General features: G+C 31.6%; 1 long non-coding RNA gene across 1 annotated transcript; it reads left to right on the forward strand.

Moving 5' to 3' along the window:
* Positions 1-2200: 2200 nt before the first annotated feature.
* Positions 2201-4539, forward strand: LOC139494788 (uncharacterized). The gene is made up of 3 exons (XR_011657149.1): positions 2201-2664; positions 3693-3753; positions 4505-4539. It is a non-coding gene; the product is annotated as an uncharacterized lncRNA (long non-coding RNA).
* Positions 4540-8982: the final 4443 nt, after the last annotated feature.

Genomic DNA, 8982 nt, shown 5'->3' on the forward strand with positions numbered 1-8982 from the left:
CCAAGTCTGTCATAGTGTGCCTAAATTTTCATTAGGATTTTATACATCATCAAGTTGCATTGATCGAATACACTATAAATTCATGGTTGTAAAACCATTTTTTAATTCAAAATATATGAAATAACTATAAAGCAAATTATAATTTGGTTTCAAGCACTGCAAACCTGTATAAGGGAGCTACCATTTGATTTTTTTAAGGGGGGGGAATGAGACACTTGCAAAAAAAAAGTCATAAAAATGAAATGGTAGCCCCCTAACAATGAACACAATTTTTGGTAATCATGCAATGTCTCTATAGTTCCTACTTGCAGGAAATTGTGCGCATGATAAGAATTACAGACATGGTTTTCTCTAGTCTGCCAAGGCTACTTTTAATTTTTTTCTGGGAAGGTGTCCCACAAAGAATTGGAAATAGCATTGCAAAACGTCATACTTTAATTGACTAGGTTATCTCTGCTTATGAAATGGATTATAATAAGTAAATCGCGCCCATTTCAAAGCAGTCGGAATTCAGTTAATATACAGAACGAGGTATACAACAGTGACACATATGTGTTAAGATTGATGGTCCAAGTTACAGAAAGATACAGACTATGTTCACATAGTGAATGTGGTGTTGATAAAGTCTCAAAATTATTTCTGATGAAAAAAACAGTTTTCTTACAAGAAGGTAAGTAACTTTACTTTATTTATAAAATACTGTATACAAATATTCTTACATTAATTTTAGATTTATAATATTGAAGTGAGTATACAAAGTGATTCGACTGTCTAACTTCACACTTTCTATTGACATTCTTCATCAGGCATAGTAATACTAACATCCACATGTATCTTTTGCATTGTGTACCTTTGATCTGATTTCATGTTAAAAAATTCCTACAGTTGTTAATGTCTGTGTCATTTTTGTCTCTTGCGGACAGTTGTCTCATTGGCAATCACACCACATCTTCTTTTTTATCTTTAATATTTACCTGAATTTATATATATATACATTGAGTTATATAGTTGTTGTCTTTATTTGTTTTTGTTGTAGATATATGTCACAACCTGAAAAGTTTATATGGCAATAAAACTTTGAATTGATTTTGAATTTGAATTATAATATCCCACTTGATTTGAAGAGTAAATGTCTTACTCTGCTGAAATGACTTTATCCAATTCTTGTTTATAAGTTATGAAGTTGCTTTTCCTGTTTGAATTATTTTTCATTGTTGATTTTTTGTAATTTTAATACCTGGGTATGCATTATAGGGACTCAATGCTCATTGTTAAAGGCTGTACTGTTACCTATTGCTGTTAAATACTTATTTTTAAATTGTTGAGAAATGTTTGGAATATATTTGATATCAAGTAAATGTTATTTCTACATTAAACTACAGCTTATAAGATGTTGTTCTGGTATGTACTCATGACTTTTTTTCTTTGAAATTGCATAATGCCAGTTTCAATACATGTATTGGCACTGTCCAAATTTAAATAGTACCTCTGAATTTATATCCAAAATTCGCCCCTACCTAACTCCTTTATTTAAATTCTGGACATCAGGATTAGGACCCCTACTACCCCCTGCCCCTCCTTTACTATGAATCCATATATGCTGTATGAGATTAATGAAGGATAAAAATGACCTTTCCAAAGGAAAGCAACAGCCCCAATTGTGACAAAGAAACAAGAATGATCTTTCCAAAAGAAACCAACAGCCACAATTGTGACAAAGAAACAACTTACTCTTAAAAACCGCAAGTCAACAGCAAATAAACATGATAAAATAATAAAATAAAAAAAGTTAAAATTATAAATAATTTATTATACAGATTAATTTCATCTGTAACTGTAATATTTACATATATATATCAGAACCAATAACAAATACATCAATTAATATACAATACTGAAATAGAACATATTAATCAAAATTGATGATTGCCAAAAATTTTCTTTCATATTGAAAGTGGCATAATATTTTTGGCATGCATGGCATACAAGACAGACAAAAAAAAACATGTACGAACCAATAAACCCCTGATAGATATTGTAACAAAACTAATCTTTTACGTCTATGTGACAATTTGTTCATAAACTATTCAAAATTGAAATGTTCCAAGAATAATTGTAGGCCATATGACCACACAGAAAAATTGGAATAAGTATCTGAATGTAGCAATGCTCAATGCAAAGGGGAAATAACTCACTGCTCAATATTTACCACATTCCAAACACGTACCCAGTTCACAGCTTCAAAAGGACGCTTGTGTTCTCATCCCTCACGTTTCTTTCAAACACTCAGATGACTTTGTTTGAAGAATGAGGTAATGATCTATAAATACCAAAGGTATTTTCCCATACAATTTCTATGGTAAGGCGGCATGTTAACAATGAAGCAATAAAAATGAAGGATATTATTTAATAACTATAGTCCCCCTTTATATTTCTGTTCATTTTGAAGCATATTTCATACTGAGTTGATATATTCTATTGCACATACATACATTTTCCGTTCTCAGCTTAAAAATAGAGATAATCTTTGATATGATGTTCCTCAATGACTACGGTAAAAATGCAAACTACAGTTATCTGCTCATGTTTTGGTCACTTCCGGTTTCCCTATTCACAGAAAATACAGCAAACTTTTCACAACAGCAATTTAATAGTGTCCAAAAAGTTTGTAGATCGTAATGAATATTGAAGATGAATAGTTGTTCAGTCATCTCATGATTTCAAATAAGTGCTCTAGGTCCAATAGTCGAGTTGGTTGTAAGGTACATAAAAAAGGGGGGGACAACATTAGACCAATCATGGACATCGAATGCTAGTAATGCTAGACAAATTGTACAGTCTACTCACAATTTTTGTAAAGTTAACTGGTCATCAATAAATCATCATTAACTCATAGTCAAAGTATAAAATTTAGTTTTGACTGTAAATTACAATGTTTTAAATAAAAAAGACTGTCTGAGTGGACGGAAGAGAAATTTTAATTCTTATAAAAAATGACAGTTAATAATAATAAGAATAGGAATTTTATTCACCTCCTTAGGGGGTCAGTATTTAACCCTATAATGAATTTATTGCACACTGTTCCTTCCCTGCTGTGTTTTGTGGAAAAATAAACAATGAAAAAAAACAACATTAATAGATGACTCTACCATTAACAGTAAACTTGACTTCATGAACCCCTTATTTACTAACCCCCTACACATCCATAAGGGTTCACCACATGATAGCTATAAACCAATCAAAATGTGATATTTACCCGTGGTGCAATAACATAATAAATGCCTTTAAAAATGCCCTGTACCAAGTCAGGAATATGGTCATTGTTATATTATAGTTCGTTTCTGTGTGTATTACATTATAACGTTGTGTCGTTTGTTTTCTCTTATTTTTTTAGTGTAAATTCACATTGCGATAAGACGTGTCACGGTACTTGTCTATCCCAAATTCATGTATTTGGTTTTGATGTTATATATATATGTTATATTTGTTATTCTCGTGGGATTTTGTCTATGTGTGTAACATTTTAGTGTTATGTCGTTGTTCTCCTCTTATATTTAATGCGTTTCCCTCGGTTTTAGTTTGTTATCCCGATTTTGTTTTTTGTCCATGGATTTATGAGTTTTGAACAGCGGTATACTACTGTTGCCTTTATATATTCTTTACATTTTACACAGTTTGTTTATCATTATCAGAATTTATGGTATCATTACATACAATCCAATGTCAAAAGATCTTAAAAGAAAGCGAGTGGAGGTACTTATAATATATACTGTTAGAACATTGCAAAATAATTTTTTTTAAATAAGTCAATTTTGTCATGTTAAAATATATGTTTACAATTTATATCATACATTGTAGCTTTCATTTAATTGACACACTTGCAGCGCCAGCAGTATTTTTCAAGGGATAAATGTGTTACATGCATTTTATAACTATTATATAATAGACAGTTTTTACCATCATACTGAACAAGTGCAGCAGTATATTGATTGTTAACATCTAAACAAAATCAAATCTACAATAATGTACGTTTAAGGATGTATAAAAAAGAAGATATGGTATGATTGCCAATGAGACAACTATCCACAAGACCAAAATGACACAGACATTAACAACTATAGGTAACCGTACGGCCTTCAACAATGAGCAAAGCCCATACCGCATAGTCAGCTATAATATGCCCCGATAAGACAATGTAAAACAATTCAAACGAGAAAACTAACAGCCTTATTTATGTAAAAAAATGAACGAAAAACAAATATGTGACACATAAACAAACGACAACCACTGAATTACAGGCTCCTGACTTGGGACAGGCACATACATAAATAATGTGGCGGGGTTAAACATGTTAGCGGGATACCCAGATTTGGAGTATTTTATTATACTGATGCTACATGTATGCTATGTAGCACTTTCATTTAATTTAATACATTTAGCATATTAAATTTATGTTTCTGCTTTTGTTATGTCAATGAGATTCATGTATTTATATTTTTTTCAGTGTCCAAGTTCATCTGATGAGGAGTTAGACTTAGTAATGTAGCCTCTACATCAACTGATTCTTTGGCTCCAGAACTCCAACCTACAATTCAAAAATTCTGCCTCCTCGCAACTATCATGGCAGGCCGAGAATCTGTTCCTGTCATATTGATTGTAAGATTTATCCGATGACAAAAAAAATCTTCATATCAGCATCATTTGAAGCTATTTGTTTCATACTGTTGATGTTGTTATTCTTGTTGTCTGATGTTTTAATTGTTCTTTTTTTCAAATATATATATGTTAGTTTCATTACTTTTGATACTGTAATTTCAAGATCATAAAATTGACAATGGAAATGGGGAATGTGTCAAAGAGACAACAACCCGCCCAAATAAAAAACAACAGCAGAGGGTCACCATAGGTCTTCAATGTAGCGAGAAATTCCCGCACCCGGAGGCGTCCTTCAGCTGGCCCCTAAACAAATATATACTAGTCCAGTGATAATGAACGCCATACTAATTTCCAAATTGTACACAAGAAACTAAAATTAAAATAATACAAGACTAACAAAGGCCAGAGGCTCCTGACTTGGGACAGGCGCAAAAATGCGGCGGGGTTAAACATGTTTGTGAGATCTCAACCCTCCCCCTATACCTCTAACCAATGTAGTAAAGTAAACGTAACAATACGCACATTAAAATTCAGTTCAAGAGAAATCCGAGTCTGATGTCAGAAGATGTAACCAAAGAAAATAAACAAAATGACAATAATACATAAATAACAACAGACTACTAGCAGTTAACTGACATGCCAGCTCCAGACTTCAACTAAACTGACTGAAAGATTATGATTTCATCATATGAACATCAGGCACAATCCTTCCCGTTAGGGGTTTAGTATCATACCATCATAACATATATGAGAAGAACATAACCCGTGTCATGCCAACAACTGTTTTTAGAATAAATGTGTTTAGTTCCGATGCAAAGACCTTATCAGTGACTCAATATTAACGCCAAAATATGCAATCTTTAATGACTTGACAACAGTATCGTAATTATATCCCTTCTTAATAAGTCTATTCAAAGGTTTTGTAAGTTTCTGAGGTGAATACTGACACCTTTGTGCTTTATAAAGAATCAGCATTTCAATTTCAATGTTTGGTATCAAAGCTGCATTCTTTGTTACAAGTCTTAATATTGGATCCGACATTCTTTTCCTTCTTTTGTTATACTAAGCTGTGGTATCTATCGGGCGGTTTGTCTACATCCTTTAGTATGTCTGAATATTCTGCTTTGTTTGAGAGTGAGTTTGCTGATCGAGAAATAAAATGCCACTTTCCCCAAGAATCAAATGTCGAAACGTAGAGATAAAACCGGGAGTCTTCCTTGTTGGGTTCTTAATCCTTTGTCCTCTTCTTACTCGAATTGATTTTGGTCTTATCTATTGAACAGTCATTTACACAATTAGAGCCAATCTAAAGTTACTAACCCATGACATAAAGTGACGTCAAACATGTGAATTAAAGTTGTTTAAATCTTTATTAGATGAAACCTGTGACCCAGTATTGCTATCAAATGTTTCATTAAATTGTCTTCTTTATGCTGACGATCTTGTACTGCTTTCTGAATCTAAAAAAGGCTTACAGAATGCATTAAATAAGCTGGAAATTTATTGTCAAAATTGGGGGTTAGAAGTTAATTTAAAAAAAACAAAGTCTGTAGTTTTTAATACATCTGGCCGTATTAAAGATGCACAGCTTTCATATAAAGACACGTACATCCAAAGTACCCAACATAATACTTATCTTGGCGTAACTTTTAGTGCATCTGGCAGCTTTTCAGAAGCCAAAAACATGTTATATAAAAAAGGCTTAAAAGCATTCTTTAAATATACAAAATATTTTACTAATTATAAACCTAATATCTCCACTCTAATGCACATTTTTGATCACACAGTGAAACCTGTATTATTATATGGTTCAGAAATATGGGGCTGTTTTAATTCAAAAAAGTTAAATAATGACACAGAACTTAATTATTTCTATAGATTATGTAAAGATCTAAAAAATGAAAAAGTGCATCTAAAATTCTGCAAATTTACATTAGGAGTGAATAAGCACGAAACAAATTTAGCCATATTTGGCGAATTAGGTCGTTATCCTCTAATGATAGATATTTTAACAAACATGATTAAATATTGGAAAAGAATTCATATTAAAAATAATATTTTATTAACAAATGCATACTCTCTCTCAAATACATTATCTAAAGCTGGGAAGAATTGTTGGGCTAGTAGTATTGATGCTATCTTAAAATTACTTGATTTAAAAGAGTATCAGGTGCTCTCATCTAAAATAAACATTAGAAATATGGTGAAAAAGAAATTATATTTAAAGTATTGCAGCATATAAGAATTATTTAATGATAACAGACAGAATAAGACCTCTGGAAATAAACTTAGAACTTATCGATTATTTAAACCAAATTTTAATTTTGAGCCTTACTTAATGAAATTACCATATATTTAAAGATGTGTTTTAACAAGATTTAGAATTGGAGCTCACAAACTTGAAATAAAAAAGGTCGTTATTTTAATATTAAACTAGAAAATAGAATATGCAAACTCTTCCCTTGTCACCATCTTACGGTGTTTATATATCTCAACTTGTACGATTCGCTCGTGTATGTAACAATGTTTTAGATTTTAACGAGAGAAATTTATATATTACTGAAAATTATTACACCAGGGTTTTCGATATCACAAACTAGTCAAAACATTTATTAAATTTTATCATCGGTATAAAGACATCATTCGTAAATATAGCTCAACATGCAGACTTCTTATACGTTCAGGTATGTCACATCCATTTTTTTATGGTAATATTCTTTATAAAGCACAAAGGTGTCGGTATTCACCTCAGAAACTTACAAAACCTTTGAATAGACTTATTAAGAAGGGATATAATTACGATACTGTTGTCAAGTCATTAAAGATTGCATATTTTGGCGTTAATATTGAGTCACTGATAAGGTCTTTGCATCGGAACTAAACACATTATTTTTTTAAAAACAGTTGCTGGCATGACACGGGTTATGTTCTTCTCATATATGTTATGATGGTATGATACTAAACCCCTAACGGGAAGGATTGTGCCTGATGTTCATATGATGAAATCATAATCTTTCAGTCAGTTTAATTGAAGTCTGGAGCTGGCATGTCAGTTAACTGCTAGTAGTCTGTTGTTATTTATGTATTATTGTCATTTTGTTTATTTTCTTTGGTTACATCTTCTGACATCAGACTCGGATTTCTCTTGAACTGAATTTTAATGTGCGTATTGTTACGTTTACTTTACTACATTGGTTAGAGGTATAGGGGGAGGGTTGAGATCTCACAAACATGTTTAACACCGCCGCATTTTAGCGCCTGTCCCAAGTCAGGAGCCTCTGGCCTTTGTTAGTCTTGTATTATTTTAATTTTAGTTTCTTGTGTACAATTTGGAAATTAGTATGGCGTTCATTATCACTGGACTAGTATATATTTGTTTAGGGGCCAGCTGAAGGACGCCTCCGGGTGCGGGAATTTCTCGCTACATTGAAGACCTGTTGGTGACCCTCTGCTGTTGTTTTTTTTTTTGGTCGGGTTGTTGTCTCTTTGACACATTCCCCATTTCCATTGTCAATTTTATCTGTAATGAGGAAATAGAAGATGAAATGCATTGTCTTCTAACATGTAAAACTCTGGATAATGTTAGAAATCCCTTTCTAAGCAAAATATATAGTAAAAATAAAAATATTTCAAAACTTGATAACAAATCTCTTTTTATTTGGCTAATGGGAAATGAAGATAAAAACATTTTGATAATAATTTGTCAGTTATTAGAGGTTTTAAATAAACAGAAATACAATATTAAATTAGATTTCTCTATATAAAATTATGTATGATCAAATATGCATTTACATAAGTTATTTCTTTTACATTTGATAAATATTTTATACTACGAGGTGTGCTGTCCAATAAAGGGACCAGAATAACAGACTATTGGTCATATTGTATTATATAGGTTTATTATTTACAAATTGCCTACTTCATTTTCTTTAATATTATATCAATCAACCAAATCAAAATCAATCATATTATGTACTTTGTTTAACCTATTTTGAATTTACTCTACATTATGTTTAAAAATTATATTATAATTATTCTGCTCATTCTGGGCGCCGTGATTGGCAAATAAAATATTTGTTGTTGTTGTTTGATATTCTGGTGTGTCTTATAATTAATTGAGCTGGTAATCTACACATGCAAACAAATGTTCTGGAAAAAAAACCGTGAGAGAATTTGAGTGGCGTATGTACATTTCGTAATCGCAATTTTCTTATTCAACTGATCAAAACATTGAATATCGGAGAAAGCTATGATGTGGTGAATACTTAAACGAAGTGAAACATGTATCATTCACTGTTGTACGTGGAGTTGAACTGCTACAAAATC

This window comes from Mytilus edulis, chromosome 11 (genome assembly GCF_963676685.1).
Source record: "Mytilus edulis chromosome 11, xbMytEdul2.2, whole genome shotgun sequence".
In the NCBI taxonomy this organism is placed as follows: Eukaryota; Metazoa; Mollusca; class Bivalvia; order Mytilida; family Mytilidae; genus Mytilus; species Mytilus edulis.